The 24,834-nt window shown below is 41.6% G+C and overlaps 1 protein-coding gene across 2 annotated transcripts in view; it reads right to left on the bottom strand.

Moving 5' to 3' along the window:
- The window catches only part of LOC135526522 (GPI ethanolamine phosphate transferase 2-like), a 122,146-nt gene that overhangs the window by 54,598 nt on the left and 42,714 nt on the right, over nt 1-24,834 (bottom strand). The window lies entirely within an intron of this gene.

Here is a 24,834-nt window from a genome sequence, read left to right as displayed (position 1 = left end):
CGGCAGACTGTGATATGGCCGCTTCTTGGAGAGACTGATTCCCCTCCAGGAGACTGTCAAACATGATGACAACTCCACCCCAATGGGTGTTGCTGGGCAGATTCAATGTGGTGCTCTTATTCCTCTCACTTTGCTTGGTGAGGTAGATTGCTGCTATAACTTGATGACCCTTCACATACCTAACCATTTCCTTGGCTCTCTTGTAGAGTGTATCCATTGCTCTCAGTGCCATGATGTCCTTGAGGAGCAGATTCAATGCATGAGCAGCACAGCCAATGGGTGTGATGTGAGGGTAGGACTCCTGCAATTTAAATCAAGCAGCCTTCATGTTCGCAGCATTGCAAATACCTTCTATGGTTCAAGGTCATTGATGTTTGCCTTCAGCTCATTTGCAATGTGGAGACCAGTGTGTCTGTTGTCCCTTGTGTCTGTGCTCTTGTAGAATACTGGTTGAAGGGTGGAGACAATGTAGTTAATTATTCCTTGCCCACGCATAGTCGACCACCCATCAGAGATGATTGCAATGCAGTCTGCTTTCTATATGATTTGCTTGACCTTCACATGAACTCAGCTGAACTCGGAATCCAGCAAATTAGTAGATAAAGCATGTCTGGTTGGAGGGGTGTATGCTGGGTGAAGAACATTCAGAAATCTCTTCCAATACACATTGCCTGTTAGCTTAAGAGGTGAACCAGTTGCACACACAGCTCAAGCAAGACATTCATCAGTATTTCTCTGACTATGTTCCTCCATTCAGTCAAAAAAACCTTCTGATTCCAGGAGGACCATGAGCTGTTCCTATCGATAAGGTATCTGATTCATCATTTTCACCTCGAAAAGAAGTAGAGGGACTTTTGTCAGAGGTTGATTGTTGTGAGTGCTGAGGGAACTTCATGCACTTGGCCAGATGATTCTGCATCTTTGTTGCATTCTTCACACATGATTTGGCACAATATTTGCAAATGTACACAGCCTTTCCTTCTACATTAGCTGCAGTGAAATGTCTCCACACATCAGATAGTGCCCGTGGCATTTTCCTGTAAAGATTAGATAAAATTAGTTTAAAAAAAAAAAAAATACAATTTCATGTAGAGATAAATAGTTAAGCAGTTAGATTAAACAACTCCTTTGCAAGATACATGTTTTAAAATTAAACATGTATGGAATTAACACTCCTCAGTTAGCAGGCTCAAGCAAGCTAAAACCCACATGGTAGCAAAAACTAACTAGCAGAAATTGTTAAGTTAAAAATGATTTAAACACACTTTGCCATAGGCTACTATTCACTAGTTAACAAAAAATAATGTATGTCATATAAAATATATTCACCCCACCCAGTATTGTAATTAAAAATTACCAGAAAGCATGTAGTCCTTGGCTCAGATAGCATAGTAGTGTGGGCTCAATAGCATCTCATTAGTGTGCAAGATCTTGAGAATCAGCTGTACATGTGATGGAAGAATGCACTGTGCATGCAGAGTGCAGGGTGGATAAAACAAAAACCCACAAATTCTGACAAACTCCACGCATTGATTATGCAAGAATGGGCTTCCATCAGTCAGGATGTGGCTCAGAAGTTAATTGACAGCATGCCAGGGCGGATTTCAGAGGTCTTGAAAAAGAAGGGTGAACACTGCAAATATACTCTTTGCATCACCTTCATGTAATTGTAAATAAAAGCCTTTGACACTTATGAAATGCTTGTAATTATACTGCAATATTCCATAGTAACATCTGACAAAAATATCTAAAGACACTGAAGCAGCAAACTTTGTGGACATTAATATGTGTCATTTTCAAAACTTTTGGCCACGACTGTATATATCCTTGTGTTATTATTAGCGGCTTGGGTCTTTTAATATCAAAGAATACTTCACTTTCTCTGTTCATAGGAGTAACATTGTTTTTTGCATGATACAGTTGAAGTCGGAAGTTTAAATACACTTAGGTTGGAGTCAAACTATAGTTTTGGCAAGTTGGTTAGGACATCTACTTTGTGCATGACACAAGTCATATTTTCCAACAATTGTTCACAGACAGATTATTTCACTTATAATTCCCTGTATCACAATTCCAGTGAGTCAGAAGTGTACATACCCTGAGTTGACTGTGCCTTTAAACAGCTTGGAAAATTCCAGAACATTATGACATGGCTTTAGAAGCTTCTGATAGGCTAATTGACATAATTTGAGTCAATTGGTGGTGTACCTGTGGATGTATTTCAAGGCCTACCTTCAAAGTCAGTGCCTCTTTGCATGACATCATGGGAAAATAAAAAGAAATCAGCCAAGACCTCACATTTTTTTGAAGACCTCCACAAGTCTGGTTTGGAAAAATGTCTTCTGACATGATGAAAAAAAAAAACAGAACTGTTTGGCCATAATGACCATTGTTATGTATGGAGGAAAAAGGGGGAGGCTTGCAAGCCGAAGACCACCATCCCAACCGTGAAGCACAGGGGTGGCAGCATCATGTTGTTGGGGTGCTTTGCTACAAGAGGGACTGGGGCACTTCACAAAATAGATGGCATCATGAGGTAGGGAAAACTATGTGGATATATTGAAGCAACATCTCAAGACATCAGGAAGTTAAAGCTTGGTCCCAAATGGACAATGACCCCAGGCATATTTCCAAAGTTGTGGCAAAATGGCTTAAGGACAACAAAGTCAAGGTATTGGAGTGGCCATCACAAAGCCCTGACCTCAATCCTATAGAACATTTGTGGACAGAACTGAAAAAACGTGTGTGAGCAAGGAGGCCTACAAACCTGATTCAGTTACACCAGCTCTGTCAGGAGGAATGGGCCAAAATTCACCCAACTTATTGTGGGAAGCTTGTGGAAGGCTACTTTGACCAAAGTTAAACAATTTAATGGCAATGCTACCAAATACTAATTGAGTGTATGTAAAATTCTGACCCACTAGGAATGTGATGAAAGAAATAAAAGTTGAAAGAAATCTCTCTACTATTATTCTGACATTTCACATTCTTAAAATAAAGTGGTGTTCCTAACTAACATAAAACAGGATATTTTTACTAGGATTAAATGTCAGCATTTGTGTAAAACTGAGTTTAAATGTATTTGGCCTACGGTGTATGTAATCTTCCGACTCCAACTGTACATACATAATGCGGTGAGACTTGAGTCGCCCCTTCAGCTGGAAGATAGTGTCCCTTTTTGGTCAGTGTCAGTGGAGGAATGGGAGAGCGGAGGGATGTTGAGAGGCAAACCCTCAGTCTGCTGCTCTCTCCCTCCTGTGAGACTGACCATCAGATGCAGGCACCATCAGCCCATGATCTATTACCGGTGTGACCATGTAACCTACCTCAAATTTCGAAATATAATATAAAACAATGGCCCGAACAACAATGGATTGGAAGGGCAATTCAAGCAAAGCCAATATGCATGCGGTCATAATGTATTGGGCCTATAACTTACTGCACAAACCTCATTGCTACAGTACTGTTTGTATTTGGTTAATGTTGCATAGGCTTATGTTTAAATTATGCATTTCGACTCAGAAAGTGATCTTGACACAGAAAAGGTTGGTGGCCACTGTTCTAGAGTTTTTCCTGTTAACACTATCAACGTTTCCCTTTACTATGGCAATTGTGATCGAATCATTGTAATATTAGCCACCTTGAATGCAACATACCATACCAAAACAAAATTAATTATTGAAGAGATGTTGCTGTAGGCAGAAAGCATCAGAGTAGGATTCTATTACATAGACAAGCACAACTCAGCCAATACTCTACACAGACCAGTGCGGCATAAACAAATTCGAGCTGCAGGAGGCCTATATTCAAATAGACCTTTGCCATATATGGATCTGTGTCATTTACATTGAACTGGACTGTGTTCACAGCATTAGCTGTCATGAGTAGATGTACTTGTTTTGAGATCAAAGTGAAAGCTGCATGTAGCCACGTGTGCACATTTTGTTTATATCCTTTGCTCGTTAGTGAGTTATTAGCCCAGTTATAGATCATTTGTCGTCAGCAATAGGGGAGTGATTGCTTCCTACAAGAGCACAAAACGTGTACATTTCTACGCATCTTTGAAAAGCGAGTCAGGTAAATAACTTTTTTTTTGTCTTAACAGTGTTGTATTTTGAGACAGGATTGAATAAGCTAAGTAGCCAATATGTAGACGGTTGTCTGGTTATCTGTAATAATGGTATGGGAATAATAATGCATTTTCATTTTGTAAAGTGGCTTCTTGCATAAAACAACACAATGACATATTCAGTCACCTCCTTGGTCTGAAGGACAAATGGATGAACAGGTTAATGTCAAGCCCTGCATGTTTTTTTCTGAAGTCTCATGGAATGTAGGCCTAGATTGAACACCACACATTGGCTTCTACTGTAGGCTGAATGATAGTACAGCTATTTCCAGGTTAAAATGTTATGGGATGCATTTTCTCAATTGTTTTTTATGTTAGGCCACTCTGGTAGGTCTAAATTATGATCAAATAGCCACAGAAGCCTACATCGAAACTGTTAAAACTAACTTAACTGGATACAGCCTCAGTGTTCACAGTAAGCGCACGCTGAGTTTGCACAACATTTTCACAACATTCAAGCTTGCTCTTAGCAGACCTGAAATTTGCTCGGTGATGAAGAAATGACAGGGAACATTGACAGTGACCATGGTCATTTGGCTGACAAATAACAGTTATCCAAAATTGCATGACCATCACAGCCCTAACGTTGGGAACAATGACATTCAAAAGTAGAGTATAATATAGAACAGCCTTTCTTCATTTTTGCTTTATTCTAATGTTCTAGAATTCACACTACTTGACTTTTTCCTGATCTGAATAATATGAGCATAACTATGATAAATGGTGATTGTGATTATGTCAGACAGAGGAATGGAGGTGGAAATATTAGAGCCTTCAGCAATGGGCATGAATAAAACAATACAGATGGCCCTCTGTCAGAAAGAAAAGGAAGAGGGATGGGTCAGAAGATAGCTGAAGGCCACAAGATGCCGGAGGTTATTAGCAAACCAAAGATAAATTAAAAAGACAGAGTGAGAGACATAGGCTGTATACTCTAATGTGAACTTTCATTACCCTATAGTAGTGCTGAGTGATTAACTGACATTTCGGTGGTTTTTAAACAACTAATGACTATGTCAGTTTAATTTTTTGAATTCCATTTTGTTCTGTTTTTTTTTCTGTGAGCTCAATGAGCAGTTTAACTAAAGATAAATCAGATCCAACCTGAACTGTTCAATGATGGTATTCAGCAGTCATAAAAGTATTCCCTTATTTACTTTGAAGAACTTCTAAAATAGTGATTCTGTCAGACAGCATAGGCAGCAGCTCTATAGAGATGAGATGACTTAGAATGAAATAAGTCATCAAATAAAACAAATGTGATATACATTTATTAAAATGTACTCATTCAGTTACTGTACACTACACAGGGCCCACTTTCCGTCCTGCTCTGGATTTCCCCAACAGAGAAGCGAAGATGACACACCATCCATTTGGCGCCCTTCAACTTTCATTTAATTCATTGATCATGGGCTAGGAGAGATTTATTCCCTCTCCACTGTCTCCTAATGGGACTATTATGGCCCTTACTTCCCTCATCGTGCAGCCAGCTAATTGCTGCAGCCAGGCTCCACTCAGAATGGAGAGGGCAGAGAGAAGGCAGGAAGGAGGACAGAGAGAGAATTAATATCTACAGCCTAGAGAGAGTGAGAAATAGAGAGATGACTGGAAACGCAGACAGCTCTCTCTAGGCTGTAGATATTAATTCTCTCAATGTCGTTCTCCCTCCCTTCTCTTGTAAGTAAGCATTTCACGGTAAGGTGTACCTGTTGTATTCAGCGCATGTGACAAATACAATTAGATTTGACTTCAGAAAGAAAAAGAGAGAGCAAGGGAGAAGGAAAGCAAGAAACAGGGAATAGGACAGAACAGCGATCAGGGAGAGAGGGAACAATTCGACCTTGAGAAGTCAGTATAGGTACAGGCGATGCAACCCATGGCATACCATTAGTCTCTTCTCCTGAGCAGTATTTAAAATGGACAACATCTATTTTGTATACTGCACAGCCAAACATATTTCATGTACTAGCCTTTCGTTAGTCTCGAAATAACAACCATTTTGTACATTGATAATGCCTACTATTAATAATTAAATTCTTCAGTTATCCCAATTTTGGGAAATGTACAGTTCATTACAGCATATTTTAATGAAACAATGGTTTAGCTTTAGCTGAATCCACAAAAGATGAGACAAGTCAAACATTCTTTGAAAAACATATCAAAAGAAGTGGGACGCAGACAGCAAAATGGTTGTTATTTCGAGACTAACGAAAGGCTAGTACATGAAATATGTTTGGCTGTGCAGTATACAAAATAGATGTTGTCCATTTTAAATACTGCTCAGGAGAAGAGACTAATGGTATGCCATGGGTTGTATCTCTTTCTCTCTCTCGGAGGACCTGAGCCCTAGGACCATGCCCCAGGACTACCTGACATGATGACTCCTTGCTGTCCCCAGTCCACCTGGCCGTGCTGCTGCTCCAGTTTCAACTGTTCTGCCTTATTATTATTCGACCATGCTGGTCATTTATGAACATTTGAACATCTTGGCCATGTTCTGTTATAATCTCCACCCGGCACAGCCGGAAGAGGACTGGCCACCCCACATATGCTCTCTCTAATTCTCTTTCTTTCTCTCTCTCGGAGGACCTGAGCCCTAGGACCATGCCTCAGGACTACCTGACATGATGACTCCTTGCTGTCCCCAGTCCACCTGGCCGTGCTGCTGCTCCAGTTTCAACTGTTCTGCCTTATTATTATTCGACCATGCTGGTCATTTATGAACATTTGAACATCTTGGCCATGTTCTGTTATAATCTCTACACGGCACAGTCAGAAGAGGACTGGCCACCCCACATAGCCTGGTTCCTCTCTAGGTTTCTTCCTAGGTTTTGGCCTTTCTAGGGAGTTTTTCCTAACCACCGTGCTTCTACACATGCATTGCTTGCTGTTTGGGGTTTTAGGCTGGGTTTCTGTACAGCACTTTGAGATATCAGCTGATGTACGAAGGGCTATATAAATAAATTTGATTTGATTTGTCAATGAGGCCGAGGGCAGCCCTTCACCTGTAGTAGGTTACATCATTCCAACCAGTGGCGGGTTTCTTCAATAATCAATCCAGTCATATTGCTGAGTCATGAAACCATCAGTGTTATTTTTGCCCTCCCACTGAGGTGGTTGGCAAAGGTTTTAGAGAGGGGATGCCACAGCACTTAGGACAGAAATGAGCCCCGTCAGCATGAAACCAAACCTCTGGTGCCCTCTTCTTCCCCTCATCCATAGCTCCATACCTCCACTCCAGAGAAACAAATAAATAAGCTCAATCAATCAACCACCAGCGAGACAGATTCCTGCAGACAAAGGAAAGAGGGGGAAGTGCTGTATTGCAGTAAGAAGTACAGGTTCAATGAACTGATGGCTGGGCTAGGTAAAAAAACAAACAACATTCAACTAACTTTAAAATAACATTATTTCCGCACAGGGAGAAAGCATGTTTGAACTCGGCCTAATGTGTAGGAGAGATTTTCTTTGAATCGCACTGTATTTTAGATTAACTGTCTTCAAAGTAATGACTCAGGGACGTCGGGTTTGATGTGAAAGCTTCTTTTAGTAATTATACTTGTTCACGTTACATTTAACAACTTTAGATTCTACAGAGCAATGCAGGTAAGATGCTAGCGGAAAGTTCAGCTTAATCACTTTGCACCTGCACATAACTGGCGCGTTATCTCTCTCATTCCTGTCGTAAAAGTGTAATTCAATACTAACCAATACAATTACATATGTAAATAACTAACACAGCTCAATTAATTAACTTAAACATTAACTCTGTAATACATTAAAGTTACAACACTGTAAGCGTTGGTTTTGTTGAGCATGTGAAGAATTCAAACGTTAATCTCCCCCAAAGTAAGAATACATTTCAGTTCCTTAAATAGGACCCTGGGGATTGTGGTGGTTGTTTCATCTCCTAATCTAAAAATGTAGATTCCAACACCTCTGTTCTATCCAGCATGAGTATTGTCATGACGTTGGCCTGGGGGTTGGTTTATGACTGTCATAAATACCTCTTCCCCCCTTTATCCTCTCTCTACCCTACTAAGGTTACATTTGCAAAACCCCTTGGTTAACATAGATTCTGGGAACGTCAGAATGTGGGGGGAAATGAACTATATTCTGGTAATCCACACAATTGAACATATGCAGTGGTACTTAATGAATATGATGTCAGTTCGGTTGTCATCTGAGACATTCTCATCAATGATAAGATGACAAACTCCACAGTGGAAAGTCTATACATCAGAGTTATCAGATTCACATGGAATTGTTGTTCAATTTAAATGTTTGAATATGAAATTATTCGTGATGGGATGAAATGTGATTTTAGCTTCTAAAATGTGAGATTTGGATTTTCATAAGATAGGGCTCTGCTCAATCAATGGCCCTCCCCTGTGAAGGGACAAAGGCTATAAAACTTTTCAAACACACCCTCCTCTTCCTTCCTATATAAGCTCGACTACAACATAACTATCTGTTCCGCAGATGTGAGATGACGATCCCATGTCAGAATGGTTCAGAAAAAACTACAGAACGAAGCCAACATCAGCATGAGCTTTGGTTGCGAATGGTATGAACTTTGAACTCTTATTCACGACAGAAGTGATACCTCCTAGCCGTTGAGTTAGCGACCGCAGCTGCAAACGCAGGTTAGGAAGGAACAGACAGAGTATCCCATCTACCACACAATGACGTTACTACAACTTATCCAAGTGGCCACCAGAGACATTCTTCAAAGGACAGATGACTCGGTTTGGCAACACGGCCTTCCACCTACCACCAACCTACTGAAGCACAGCTCAGAGTAAATATTTATTGCATTTTCCTTTTCCAAATGGGCGGTAATTTAGAATGCATAAGATACTGTATTTACGATAGCACAGCTTCTTCCCTTTGTTCCCCCAGTCTCCCGCTCTTTCACTCAAACCCCGCCCCTTTTCCTTTGTGTAACAAGCTGTCATATCTGTTCCGCCCGCTAGGGACGTTTCCTATGACGTAAAGAATTATCCAGGTATAATTCATTCTTTGTATATGTTATTCTGTTTGATTAGTTAGGTATTTAGTAAATAAATAATTAAACCCAATTTTGTATTGCTGATTCAACTTGTTAGCCAGGAATCTTGCAGATAACCAAGAATTTACGACTTTCAGAATATGAGACTGAAGTAAGATGGCGATTAATGTTGACTGCTATTGATGTAAAATATTGCTAAATCTTTAAGAGTTTATTCGGAAGATAACAGCTCTATAAATATTATTTTGTGGTGCCCGACTCTCTAGTTAATTACATTTACCTGATTAGCTCAATCAGGTGATATTAATTACAGAGAAAGTATTTGATAGAATAGCATGTCATAGCAATTAATCCGGCATAGCCAAAGACACGACAGTATCAAAAGTAAAACTACTGTCTTGGTGAACACAAAATTAAGTACTGGTAGTAACGTGCATCTGATACTTTCAATATGGGGGCAGCTTTTACACATTTGGAAGTGCAATGGTCTGGACACTACTTTCCCTCAGATATACTATGTGGTAACTGGGGATATACTATTTTAAGTAAAAGAGGTCATCTACAGCTGCTATATCCATTTTTGGACTTGTAAATTAATGATATGGACCTATTGATTCTTGAAGAAAATAACTTATGCAGTAACGTCACCTCATGATCTAAGTTCAACTGTCGTAACCCATCAGAACCCATAAGCTTGTTTTACTCCTATTTTTGTAAACGAAACAAACCATATATAGCATAAAAACAAGGTTAAAACTATCATTTTGATATCATGGTCAGTCTTTGCATCCATAGCTCTGTCTATGAAATTGAGCATGGTTACATTCCTCCAGCCCAATCCCATAGATTTTTTCTAAAACATGGACGGGGATCGCTTTGCTATCGTCTCTACTGCTGATTGCAGCTATAAGGGCTCCAACACGGTGACCCTGAAGCAAGACACCCTTAATTCATCATACTCTGCCAATAAAAATACAAATTTGTGACACACACAAGTCAGAGGTCATAGCCTTGGGGAAATCACAATGTCCACCCATCAAATATGAACACCAAAAATGTGTACCAGCACCGTTCTTTATTCCAGCACAATGTAATTGTTCATGTACAGTGCCTTCGGAAAGCATTCAGACCCATGAACTTTTCCCACATTTTGTTAGGTTACAGCCTTATTGTAAAATGTATTAAAATAGTTTCCACCCCTCATCAATCTACACACAATACCCCATAATGACAAAAAAAAAACTGGTTTTTAGAAAAACTGAAATATCACAATTACATAAGTATTTACATAAGTATTCAGTCCTGTTTACTCAGTACTTTGTTGAAGCACCTTTGACAGAGATTACAGCCTTTTTCTTGGGTAAGTCTTCTTGGGTATGACACTACAAGCTTGGCACAGCTGTACTTGTGGAGTTAATCTCTGCTGATCCTCTCAAACTCTGGGAGGTAGGATGGGGAGCGTTGGTGCAAAGCTATTTTCAGGTCTCTCCGGAGATGTTCGATCGGGTTCAAGTCCGGGCTCTGGCTGGCCCACTCAAGGACATTTAGAAATTTGACCCGAAGCCACTCCTGCATTGTCTTGGCTGTGTGTTTAGGGTCTTTGTCCTGTTGGAAGGTGAACCTTCACCCCAGTCTGAGGTCTTGAGCGCTCAGGAGCAGGTTTTCATCAAGGATCTCTCTGTACTCTGCGCCATTCATCTTTGCCTTCGATCCTGACTAGTCTCTCAAACCCTGCCGCTGAAAAAAATCCCCACAGCATGATGCTGTCACCACCATACTTCACCGTAGGGATGGTGCCAGGTTTCCTCCAGATGTGACGCTTGGCATTCAGGCCAAATAGTTCAATCTTGGTATCAAGGTTCTTCCATCTCCACAGAAGAACTCTGGAGCTCTGAGAGAGTGACCATCGGGTTCTTGGTCACCTCCCTAACCAAGGACCTTCTCCACCGATTGCTCAGTTTGGGCAGATGGCCAGTTCTAGGAAGAGTGTTGGTGGTTACAAACCTCTTCCATTTAAGAATGATTGAGGCCACTGTGTTCTTTGGTACCCTTCCCCAGATCTGTGCCGCGACACAATCCTGTCTTGGAGCTCTACGAACAATTCCTCATGGCTTGGTTTTTGCTCCGACATGCACTGTCAACAGTGGACCTTATATAGACAGGTGTGTGCGTTTCCAAATCATGTCCAATCAATTGAATTTACCACAGGTGGTCTCCAATCAAAGCTGTAGAAACATCAAGGATGATCAATGGAAACAGGATGCACCTGAGCTCAATTTCAAGTCTCATATCAAACGGTCTGAATACTTATGTAAATAAGGTATTTGTTTTTCATTTTTAAATAAAAACCTGTTTTTGCTTTGTCATTATGAGGTATTGTGTGTAGATTGTTGAGGATTTTTTATATATGTTTTAATTGATTTTAGAATAAGGCTGTAACGTAATAATTTGGAAAAAGTCAAGCGGTCTGAATACTTTTTGAAGGCACTGTATTGAGATGGACGTGTTAGGTCAAAAAGGGAAAGGTGCGAGCCACCTTGACATAGGCACCACCGTGTCAGTCTAATAGTGATTTGTTTGATATTGCCACTTTGTTTGAACTTGGAACCACATTGCTTGCTTAGTCCTTGGCTGGATGTGACCTTGACATGTATTAGGGCTGTCTTAATCAAAGTGACACTGACTAGGACAGCAATAACCTGAACCTTGCAGAGTTCACTTTAATAGCAGCCACTTTCTCCAACTTCCTCTATCTGAGGTTTATGTCAGATTGAATAGTCTCTGGTTCCCTGTTGCTTTTACTGTGGAAAAATTGAAAAGCCACTCAAAGGAGGTCCCAGTAATTGAACTACTGAATGTAGGAAACACAAGGTAATGAAAAAAAGAAACAGAAAGACAGGAGGTACGCCACTGATTGACTTTAGCATTTCATCATGTCTTGTCTGTGTTTGTCAAGAAAGAAGGCTAATTTACTGAAGGTGGATGCTTGCGTAGATGTCTAGGCACATGCGGCGTGAGATGGCCGTTTGCGTAAATATCTAGGCACGTCTGGCGTGAGATGGCTGTTTGCGTAGTTGTCTATGCACGTCCGGCATGAGATGGCTGTTTGCGTAGTTGTCTAGGCACGTAAGGCATGAGATGGCTGTTTGCGTAGTTGTCTAGGCACGTCCGGCATGAGATGGCTGTTTGCGTAGTTGTCTAGGCACGTACGGCGTGAGATGGCTGTTTGCGTAGAGGTCTATGCACGTCCGGCATGAGATGGCTGTTTGCGTAGTTGTCTAGGCACGTCCGGCGTGAGATGGCTGTTTGCGTAGAGGTCTAGGCACGTCCGGCGTGAGATGGCTGTTTGCGTAGAGGTCTAGGCACATCCGGCGTGAGATGGCTGTTTGCGTAGAGGTCTAGGCACGTCCGGCGTGAGATGGCTGTTTGCGTAGAGGTCTAGGCACGTCCGGCGTGAGATGGCTGTTTGCGTAGAGGTCTAGGCACATCCGTCGTGAGATGGCTGTTTGCGTAGAGGTCTAGGCATGTCTGGAGTAGGATGGATGTTTGCGTTGATGTCTAGGCATGTCTATTGTGAGATGGTGTTTGTGTAGATGTCTAGGCATGTCCATGGTGTACACAGGAAGGATGCTTTGAGGTTACTATCTCAAAGTTGTAATAGCCTCAGAACTAGACTTAGGTCCGCTGCTTGTAAAGGAGATGTCCCAGAATCACTATGGAAACTGGCAAATGAATAATTTGCTGAATAGGCTGCAGTGTGGACAAGGGCCTTCGTGGCAGCCATTTTAGGTTGAAATCAGAACAGTAATTTAAGACCTGTGTGAGTTATCATCTCTCTTGGCAGCAGCTAATGGGGATCCTAATAAATACTAAATACTCTTGAGCTACTCTACTGCAATCTAAATTTGCTTTAAATTACAGTTGCACTAAGCAGCCACTGATTGATTAGCATGCATTTTTCTACTGTAATGAGCATTCATCACTCAGAGGCCCATGGGGTGACCTAAGAACAGCTGAGTCCTGAAATAAGAAGAAGGAGATGAAGGGGAGAGGGTGGCGGTGAATCGATAATCAGATTGACTTGATTCAAATTTTAACAGCTGTGAACATAGATGATAATCAACGCTGACTTAGGGAGTTGAAGATACACACTTGGTAATTAATAAGCTAAAACTCATGGATTCATTTACGGTACATCAGTCCAGTTCATCTAGGATGATTATACTCTTCTTACAAGCTAAATCAGTGGAAATCTTCCACAATGCTGTCATAATATCACAGAATAGGGAATATAAGCTGAATAACATCACATCTGTTTAGGGCAGTGTTCAACGTACCTGCAATATATTGAGAAATACTGCTTTACAAATAAGTCTGCCAGGTAACACAGACAAAGTGATTAGACTCTCATGAGGTTGTGGTGTATGTGGTGTTGTAGTCAAAATCAATAATGAATAACTTTACTCACGGTTCAATGCATGTAATTTATCGAAATACTCAGGTAATGCAAACATCTTGAACTGTGGCATGTAGAACTGTGTCTGCGTGCATGCGTATGTGTGTGAGTGTATGTCTATGTTTGCCTGTGTGCATCTATGCGTGTGGTATTTAGATGGCGTAGCACACGGCGAGAACATAGAGGGTATGTTCTGACCTGACCTCATAGTTTCACTTTGGAATTTGACGTAATTGGATGAAAGTCAATATTTCACCAATTCATATCACGTGGTTCCAGGGTTAATTCCGCGTGGTTACAAGGTTAAACATAAACTGAAAGGGTTAAGTTTAGGTATTTGTTTTGAGTGCTTAAGGTTAGGGCTAAGGCTTCGTGAAGGCTTAAAACAAAATAATTAAAAACAATGCGCTGTTCCACATGAAGTATCATCAAGTACCCTCGCTGCTTGCTAGAGAATGGTGAACTGCCGTGGCAGAGTGGTCTAGGCTGCGCTCTGATTCTGAGTTGCAAAGCGATCTAAGCAGCGCTCTGGCTCCGAGCGGTGCGGCGGTCTAGGCAGCTCTCTGGCTCCGAGCGGTGCGACGGTCTAGGCAGCTCTCTGGCTCCGAGCGGTGCGACGGTCTAGGCAGCTCTCTGGCTCCGAGCGGTGCGACGGTCTAGGCAGCTCTCTGGCTCCGAGCGGTGCGACGGTCTAGGCAGCTCTCTGGCTCCGAGCGGTGCGACGGTCTAGGCAGCTCTCTGGCTCCGAGCGGTGCGACGGTCTAGGCAGCTCTCTGGCTCCGAGCGGTGCGACGGTCTAGGCAGCTCTCTGGCTCCGAGCGGTGCGACGGTCGAGGCAGCTCTCTGGCTCCGAGCGGTGCGACGGTCGAGGCAGCTCTCTGGCTCCGAGCGGTGCGACGGTCGAGGCAGCTCTCTGGCTCCGAGCGGTGCGACGGTCTAGGCAGCTCTCTGGCTCCGAGCGGTGCGACGGTCTAGGCAGCTCTCTGGCTCCGAGCGGTGCGACGGTCTAGGCAGCTCTCTGGCTCTGAGCGGTGCGACGGTCTAGGCAGCTCTCTGGCTCCGAGCGGTGCGACGGTCTAGGCAGCTCTCTGGCTCCGAGCGGTGCGACGGTCTAGGCAGCTCTCTGGCTCCGAGCGGTGCGACGGTCTAGGCAGCTCTCTGGCTCCGAGCGGTGTGACGGTCTGGGCAGCTCTCTGGCTCCGAGCGGTGCGACGGTCTGGGCAGCTCTCTGGCTCCGAGCGGTGCGATGGTCTGGGCATTTCTCTGGCTCCGGGCGGTGCAGTGGTTTAGGCAGGCCTTTGGCTCCAAGTACTACAGTGGTCAAGGCAGCTCTCTGGCTTTGAGCCTTGTGAGTTCCAGCCCAGTGCTATGCCATAATTTTACATTTTTGGGGGGTGAGCGCCTTCGATTACATATATCGGCGTCCTCCAAACGTTCTCAAATGTCTGAATTTGACGTCTCTTTGTGTCCAGCCTGTGTTTTGACACACATTCACCGATACGAATCTGCATTGTGAGACTTGACGTTGATCAGGTTCAAGTACTCTGAGGAGAGACACACTCACGCGCCCACACACAAACACTCACTAACTAACGGCCACACACTCACACACGCACGCACCCACCCACACCCACACACACACAAACACTCACTAACGCCCGCGCACGCCCACACATCATTCTGAAGCCAGCGAGATCAACACATTCTACAGCAGGAACAAACCCTACCTCAAAATGAATATGGAATATGTTCCTGTACATTTCTATATAGTTGGAACACCAGCAGAAAATCATCAAGGGATTCTGACATACCACAGTGCTACACTTTACATATTCAACATGGGAAACCTGGGGAAATCAAACCCACAAACCTGGAATTGTAGGCTCCATGTTCCAACCTAGTGAGACCTCAGAACCACTATTACCTCAGTGTAAATTTACAGAAGTAAACGTTGTACAGAATGTACAAAACATTAGGAACACATTCCTAATATTGAGTTGCACCCACTTTTGCCCTCAGAATATACTAATTTAGCCGGACTATGGACTCTAAAATGTGTCAGAAGTGTTCCACAGAGATGCTGGCCAATGTCATCTCCAATGATTCCCACAGTTGTGTCAAGTTGGCTAGTAGTGGATTTCTACTACGAAAAGCTTGTTCCATCTCATCCCACAGATACTCAAATTGTATTGAGATCTGTCGAATGGGCAGGCCACTGCGGTAAGCTGAATTTACTGCCATGTTTGTGGAACCACTCCTGGACAATCCTAGCCTTGTAGCATGGGGCATCATCCTGCTGAAAAATCTAGTCGCACATGAACGGATGTACAGTGCCTTGCGAAAGTATTCGCCCCCCTTGAACTTTGCGACCTTTTGCCACATTTCAGGCTTCAAACATAAAGATATAAAACTTATTTTTTTGTGAAGAATCAACAACAAGTGGGACACAATCATGACGTGGAACGCCATTTATTGGATATTTCAAACTTTTTTAACAAATCAAAAACGAAAAAAAAGGGCGTGCAAAATTATTCAGCCCCCTTAAGTTAATACTTTGTAGCGCCACATTTTGCTGCGATTACAGCTGTAAGTCGCTTGGGGTATGTCTCTATCAGTTTTGCACATAGAGAGACTGAAATTTATTCCCATTCCTCCTTGCAAAACAGCTCGAGCTCAGTGAGGTTGGATGGAGAGCATTTGTGAACAGCAGTTTTCAGTTCTTTCCACAGATTCTCGATTGGATTCAGGTCTGGACTTTGACTTGGCCATTCTAACACCTGGATATGTTTATTTTTGAACCATTCCATTGTAGATTTTGCTTTATGTTTTGGATCATTGTCTTGTTGGAAGACAAATCTCCGTCCCAGTCTCAGGTCTTTTGCAGACTCCATCAGGTTTTCTTCAAGAATGGTCCTGTATTTGGCTCCATCCATCTTCCCATCAATTTTAACCATCTTCCCTGTCCCTGCTGAAGAAAAGCAGGCCCAAACCATGATGCTGCCACCACCATGTTTGACAGTGGGGATGGTGTGTTGTGGTTGATGAGCTGTGTTGCTTTTACGCCAAACATAACGTTTTGCATTGTTGCCAAAAAGTTCAATTTTGGTTTCATCTGACCAGAGCACCTTCTTCCACATGTTTGGTGTGTCTCCCAGGTGGCTTGTGGCAAACTTTAAATTACACTTTTTATGGATATCTTTAAGAAATGGCTTTCTTCTTGCCACTCTTCCATAAAGGCCAGATTTGTGCAATATACGACTGATTGTTGTCCTATGGACAGAGTCTCCCAACTCAGCTGTAGATCTCTGCAGTTCATCCAGAGTGATCATTGGCCTCTTGGCTGCATCTCTGATCAGTCTTCTCCTTGTATGAGCTGAAAGTTTAGAGGGACGGCCAGGTCTTGGTAGATTTGCAGTGGTCTGATACTCCTTCCATTTCAATATTATCGCTTGCACAGTGCTCCTTGGGATGTTTAAAGCTTGGGAAATCATTGTGTATCCAAATCCGGCTTTAAACTTCTTCACAACAGTATCTCGGACCTGCCTGGTGTGTTCCTTGATCTTCATGATGCTCTCTGCGCTTTTAACGGACCTCTGAGACTATCACAGTGCAGGTGCATTTATACGGAGACTTGATTACACACAGGTGGATTGTATTTATCATCATTAGTCACTTAGGTCAACATTGGATCATTCAGAGATCCTCACTGAACTTCTGGAGAGAGTTTGCTGCACTGAAAGTAAAGGGGCTGAATAATTTTGCACGCCCAATTTTTCAGTTTTTGATTTGTTAAAAAAGTTTGAAATATCCAATAAATGTTGTTGCACTTCATGATTGTGTCCCACTTGTTGTTGATTCTTCACAAAAAAATACAGTTTTATATATTTATGTTTGAAGCCTGAAATGTGGCAAAAGGTCGCAAAGTTCAAGGGGGCCGAATACTTTCGCAAGGCACTGTACCTTATTGGCAAATATGCTGTGGCATTTAAACGTTGCTCCAATTTTATCACTGGGCTCAACGTGTGTCATGAAAACACACCCCACACCACCACCACGATGGATGCATGTACTCATGTGTTTTTCTCCATACCCGAGTCACCCACCAGCAGGAACCGGGATTCATCAGTCCAGGCAATGTTTTTCCAATTCTCCAGTGTTTTCATTCCTTAGCCCAATGCAGCCGCAGTTTATTTTTTGATGAAATAAGTGGAACTTATTGTCGTCGGCTGCCATACCCCATTCGTGTCAAGGTATGACGAGTTGTGTATTATTTTGGGCGCTAATGTTGTACTGGACTGTCAGTTGACGAACTGTAGCCCATCTGTTGCTCTGCACAATGCATCAGACTCCTTTGTCCTCTTTCATCAATGACCCGTTTTCGAGTACTGGCCTGCCGTTGCCTGGATGTCCTTTGGGTGGTGGACCGTTCTTGATATACACTAGAAACTGATATACACTGGAGCGCCAAAAACCCAGCAGCATTGCAGTTCATGACACTCAAACTGGTGCGCCTAGCTCCTACTACCATACCCCGTTTAAAGGCACTTACATCTTTTATCATGCCCATTCACCCTCTGGATGGCACACATAAATGTCTCAATTGCCTCAGGTTAAATTATTTAGCCTTGTCTCCTCTGTTTCATCTACACTGATTGAAGTGGATTTAACAAGTGACATCAATAAGGGATCATACACTATACAGTACCAGTCAAAAGTTTGGACACACCTTCTCATTCAAGGGTTTTTCTTTATTTTATACTATTTTCTACATTGTAGAATGATAGTGAGGACATCAAAACTATGAAATAACACATATGGAAACATGTAGTAAACAAAGTGGTAAAACTTGTATTTTTTTAGATTCTTCAAAGTAGCCACCGTTTGCCTTGATGGGAGCTTTGCACACTACTGGTAGTCTCTCAACCAGCTTCACCTGGAATGATTTCCCAACAGTCTTGAAAGAGTTCCCACATATGCTGAGTACTTGTTGGCTGCGTTTCCTTCCCTCTGCGGTCCAACTCAATCCAATCCATCTCAATTGGGTTGAGGTCGGGTGATTGTGGAGGGCAGGTCATCTGATGCATCACTCTATCACTCTCCTTCTTGGTCAAATAGCCCTTACACAGCCTGGAGGTGTGTTGCGTCATTGTCCTGTTGAAAAACAACGATGTGGTGGTGTATCGCTGCAGAATGCAGGGGTAGCCATGCTGGTTAAGTGTGCTTGAGAATTCTAAGTAAATCACACAGTGTCACCAGCAAAACCCCACACACCATCACACCTCCTCCATGCTTCACAGTGGGAACCACTCATGCGGAGATCACCCGTTCACCTACTCTGCTTCTCACAAAGACACGGCGGTTGGAACCAAAAATCTCAAATCAGACCAAAGGACAGATTTCCACCAGTCTAATTTCCATTGCTCGTGTTTCTTGGCACAAGCAAGTCTCTTATTATTATTGGCGTCCTTTAGCAGTGGTTTCTTTGCAGCAATTCAACCACGAAGGCCTGATTCACGTAGTCTCCTCTGAACAGTTAATGTTGAAATTTGTCTGTTACTTGAACTACATGAAGCATTTATTTGGGCTGCAATTTCTGAGGCTGGTAATTCTAATGAACTTATCCTCGGCAGCAGAGGTTACTCTGAGTTTTCCTTTCCTGTGGCAGTCTCCATGACAGCCAGCTTCATCGTAGCAATTTGTGGATTTTCCGACTGCACTTAAAATAAACGTTCAAATTTTCTGCATTGACTGACCTTCATGTCCTATAGCAATGACGGACTGTCGTTTCTCTTTGCTTATTTTAGCTGTTCTTGCCATAATATTTGGTATTTTTAATCGGCTGATTTTATATATATATTTATATGTGTAATAATGACAATTACAACAATACTGAATGAACAATGAAAACTTTTATTTTAACTTAATATAATACATCAATAAAATCTATTTAGTCTCAAATAAATAATGAAACATGTTCAATTTGGTTTAAATAATGCAAAAACAAAGTGTTGGGGAAGGAAGTAAAAGTGCAATATATGCCATGTAAAAAAGCAAATGTTTAAGTTCCTTGCTCAGAACATGAGAACATATGAAAGCTGGTGGTTCCTTTTAACATGAGTCTTCAATATTCCCAGGTAAGAAGTTTTAGGTTGTAGTTATTATTGGAATTATAGGACTATTTCTCTCTATACTATTTGTATTTCATATACCTTTGACTATTGGATGTTCTAATAGGTACTTTAGCATTGCCAGCCTAATCTCGGGAGTTGATAGGCTTGAAGTCATAAACAGCGTAATGTTTGAAGCATTGCGAAGAGCTGCTGGCAAACGCAGGAAAGTGCTGTTTGAATGATATCATTAATATGGTCGAATCCGGAAACTATCATTTCGAAAACAAAATGTTTATTCTTTCAGTAAAATACGGAACCGTTCCATATTTTATCTAACAGGTGGCATCCATAAGTCTAAATATTGCTGTTACATTGCACAACCTTCAATGTAATGTCATAATTATGTAAAATTCTGGCAAATTAGTTCGCAACGGCCCAAATTAGTTCGCTGGAAGCCCAAACTGTTGCATATACCCTGACTCTGCGTGCAATGAACGCAAGAGAAGTGACACAATTTCCCTAGTTAATATTGCCTGCTAACGTTAATTTCTTTTAACTAAATATGCAGGTTAAAAAATATATACTTCTGTGTATTGATTTTAAGAAAGGTATTGATGTTTATGGTTAGGTACATTCGTGCAACGAGTGTGCTTTTTTCACAAATGCGCTTTTGTTAAATCATCCTCCAATGCAATTCCACAAATTAACAAGGCACACCTGTTAATTGAAATGCATTCCAGATTACTACCTCATGAAGCTGGTTGAGAGAATGCCAAGAGTGTGCAGAGCTGTCATCAAGACAAAGGGTGGCTACTTTGAAGAATCTCAATTATAAAATCTACTTTGATTTGTGTAACACTTTATTGGTTACTACATGATTCAATGTGTTATTTCATATTGTTGATGTCTTCACTATTATTCTACAATGTAGAAAATAGTAAAAATAAAGAAAAACTCTTGAATGAGTAGGTGTGTTCGAACTTTTGACTGGTACTGTATATACAAAAGCATGTGGGCACCCCTTCAAATTAGTGGATTCAGCTATTTCAACCTCACCAGTTGCTTACAGTTGGTTAAAATCGAGCACACAGCCATGCAATCTCAATGGACAAACACCTGATACAGAACATCCACTGTAATAGACAAATGACAGGCCTCACAGCCACACTGACATGTATACTTGGTTTCTTGGTTTCTCAAATGATTGCCTCGCCTGGTTCACCAACTACTTCTCTGATAGAGTTCAGTGTGTCAAGTCGGAGGGTCTGCTGTCCGGACCTCTGGCAGTCTCTATGGGGGTGCCATAGGGTTCAATTCTTGGACCGACTCTCTTCTCTGTATACATCAATGAGGTCGCTCTTGCTGCTGGTGAATCTCTGATCCACCTCTACGCAGACAACACCATTCTGTATACTTCTGGCCCTTCTTTGGACACAGTGTTAACAACCCTCCAGGCAAGCTTCAATGCCATTCAACTCTCCTTCCGTGGCCTCCAATTGCTCTTAAATACAAGTAAAACTAAATGCATGCTCTTCAACCGATCGCTACCTGCACCTGCCCGCCTGTCCAACATCACTACTCTGGACGGCTCTGACTTAGAATACGTGGACAACTACAAATACCTAGGTGTCTGGTTAGACTGTAAACTCTCCTTCCAGACCCATATCAAACATCTCCAATCCAAAGTTAAATCTAGAATTGGCTTCCTATTTCGCAACAAAGCATCCTTCACTCATGCTGCCAAACATACCCTTGTAAAACTGACCATCCTACCAATCCTCGACTTCGACGATGTCATTTACAAAATAGCCTCCAATACCCTACTCAACAAATTGGATGCAGTCTATCACAGTGCAATCCGTTTTGTCACCAAAGCCCCATATACTACCCACCATTGCGACCTGTACGCTCTCGTTGGCTGGTCCTCGCTTCATACTCGTCGCCAAACCCACTGGCTCCATGTCATCTACAAGACCCTGCTAGGTAAAGTCCCCCCTTATCTCAGCTCGCTGGTCACCATAGCATCTCCCACCTGTAGCACACGCTCCAGCAGGTATATCTCTAGTCACCCCCAAAACCAATTCTTTCTTTGGCCGCCTCTCCTTCCAGTTCTCTGCTGCCAATGACTGGAACGAACTACAAAAATCTCTGAAACTGGAAACACTTATCACCCTCACTAGCTTAAAGCACCAACTGTCAGAGCAGCTCACAGATTACTACACCTGTACATAGCCCACCTATAATTTAGCCCAAACAACTACCTCTTTCCCTACTGTATTTAATTTATTTTGCTCCTTTGCACCCCATTATTTTTATTTCTACTTTGCACATTCTTCCATTACAAATCAACCATTCCAGTGTTTTACTTGCTATATTGTATTTACTTTGCCACCATGGCCTTTTTTTGCCTTTACCTCCCTTATCTCACCTCATATATATACTTATTTTTCTACTGTTTTATTGACTGTATGTTTGTTTTACTCCATGTGTAACTCTGTGTCGTTGTATGTGTCGAACTGCTTTGCTTTATCTTGGCCAGGTCGCAATTGTAAATGAGAACTTGTTCTCAACTTGCCTACCTGGTTAAATAAAGGTGAAATAAATAAAAATAAATACAACATAGCCTAAACAAAGGTGTGTGTGATTGAACCCCAAAGGTGGATAATCTTCTCCTTTCTTTGACAGTGACTCAGTAAGATAATAGGAGAGAGAGTAAAACCCTGCAAAGGGTGTGTGTGTGTGTGTGTGTGTGTGTGTGTGTGTGTGTGTGTGTGTGTGTGTGTGTGTGTGTGTGTGTGTGTGTGTAAAGAGAAGGATGATTGTCTTCTTAGAGAGGCAACCAAATGCAATCTTTGTAACTTAGACCGGTTGAATCCTTTGCGGTTGTCAATACATCTATTTACAGACATAAATGGTTGTAGGAACATATGTGCATGTATGCCACACATACACATTACTTGAATTGAGCCACTTATCTTGGCTTTATCCGAATAGCTTTGTACACACTAGAGATCTTCACGGGTCCAACAAACCTGAAATTGCGAGACCATAAATTCTGACTTTTGTCTCAGATCTGGGTGGGGTCTTATATAATTGCCACAGGTCTCAGGTAAGTGCAATTATAATTGATTTACCAACTGGATCTGTCCTCTGTTAATTTAATGTGCGAGGTGATCAGAACCTTGCAAATTGCAATTCAATAAAACATGTAGTTCATGTCCAGCTGAAACTGGTTCCGGCCACTCATTTCACTTACACCTGCTGCTGAAGAGAGAGAGAGAGCACGAGTGAAAGGAGCTTTGGCCTAGGCTACTGTTGATTGCAAAGATGGAGGCCTTTTTCATTTAAGAAAAACAAAAGAGTATAGTCTTCTGTGAGGACAAGTTCAAGGGATAACGATGAGAAGAACATTGGTGAGGCCAAATGGAATGTGTGCAACTCGCTATTCAGGTTTGATGCGATTTTCAAACTTTTATTTATTTGTTTTAGTATTTATTATAATTTGTTTTATCATTATTATTGTAAGCTTTTTTAGAATCGAAAACATTTCTTAAAATATGCTAAAAGTGTTTTGTTTCATTTTGTTGAGACATTTTCATAGCTAAATTAAGTTGTTTTTCAATTTTGTGCTCTGCATTTAAATTTAAGATAAAAGTTTAAAGTAGGCCGGATGTCAAATAAATATCAGCCTATTGCTGTCATTTGTTGGGTAGGCCTACGGTTCATATTTTACCTAAAAACAATGACTTGACTTACTTTGAAATTACCCTAATCAAGTTTAGAAACTTTTGTGAAGGTCTGGTGTGGTATTGTCACTAGGCTTAGCTACTACAGGCCTATGAAGGCAGTGCGCACCAGAAGTCCAACTGACTCAGTTGAACTTGAGGTGAGGAAGAATGTTTTAGGCCTACCAAAGTTAGATTAAAAGGAGTAACAATATAATGCTCATCTTTATTTAAAAAAAATATTATGCACGCCGAATTCTTCCTCCTGTATAGTACGCCTACATCTGTATAGCAGTAGAAGCCTATCTGACAAGGATTAAGAACGCATGTTGGTGTCAGAAATATGGCGCCCGGCATATCTCCATCTTTCTCTCTGGGTTAGGCCTAAGCTTCTCTTCCTTTAGATATATTTTTTAAAATATCAATATCATACATTGGAGCCTAGGCCTATAGACTAGAGGTCGACCGATTATGATTTTTCAACGGCGATACTGATTATTGGAGGACCAAAAAAGCCGATACCGATTAATCGGACGATTTCTTCATTTTATTTGTAATAATGACAATTACAACAATACTGAATGAACACTTATTTTAACTTAATATAATACAACAATAAAATCAATTTAGCATCAAGTAAATAATGAAACATGTTCAATTTGGTTTAAATAATACAAAAACAAAGTGTTGGAGAAGAATGTAATAGTGCAATATGTGCTATGTAAGAAAGCTAACGTTTCAGTTCCTTGCTCAGAACATGAAAACATATGAAAGCTGGTGGTTACTTTTAACATGAGTCTTCAATATTCCCAGGTAAGACGTTTAGGTTGTAGTTATTATAGGAATTATAGGACTATTTCTCTCTATACCATTTGTATTTCATTAACCTTTGACTATTGGATGTTCTTATAGGCATTTTAGTATTGCAGGGTAACAGTATAGCTTCTGCCCCTCTAGTTAGCGCGCGCTAACTAGCTAGCCATTTCACTTCGGTTACACCAGCCTCATCTCGGGAGTTGATAGGCTTGAAGTCAAAAACAGTGCAATGCTTAACGCACAACGAAGAGCTGCTGGCAAAACACACAAAGTGCTGTATGAATGAATGTTTACGCACCTGCTTCTGCCTAACACCGCTCAGTCAGATACATGTATGCTCTGTCAGATTATATGCAATGCAGGACACACTAGATAATATCTAGTAATATCATCAACCATGTTTAGTTAACTGATTAACTAAACCATGTTTAGTTAAGTGATTATGAATGATGTTTTTTATAAGTTTAATACTAGCTAGCAACTTACCTTGGCTTACTGCATTCACGTAACAGGCAGTCTCCTTGTGGAGTGCAACGAGAGAGAGGAAGGTCGTTATTGTGTTGGACTAGTTAACAGTAAGGTTGCAA

Source organism: Oncorhynchus masou, chromosome 32, assembly GCF_036934945.1.
Source record: "Oncorhynchus masou masou isolate Uvic2021 chromosome 32, UVic_Omas_1.1, whole genome shotgun sequence".
NCBI classification, from domain to species: domain Eukaryota; kingdom Metazoa; phylum Chordata; class Actinopteri; order Salmoniformes; family Salmonidae; genus Oncorhynchus; species Oncorhynchus masou.
Note: the sequence above shows the minus strand (reverse complement) of the source record. Positions and strands in the feature narration are given on the sequence as shown.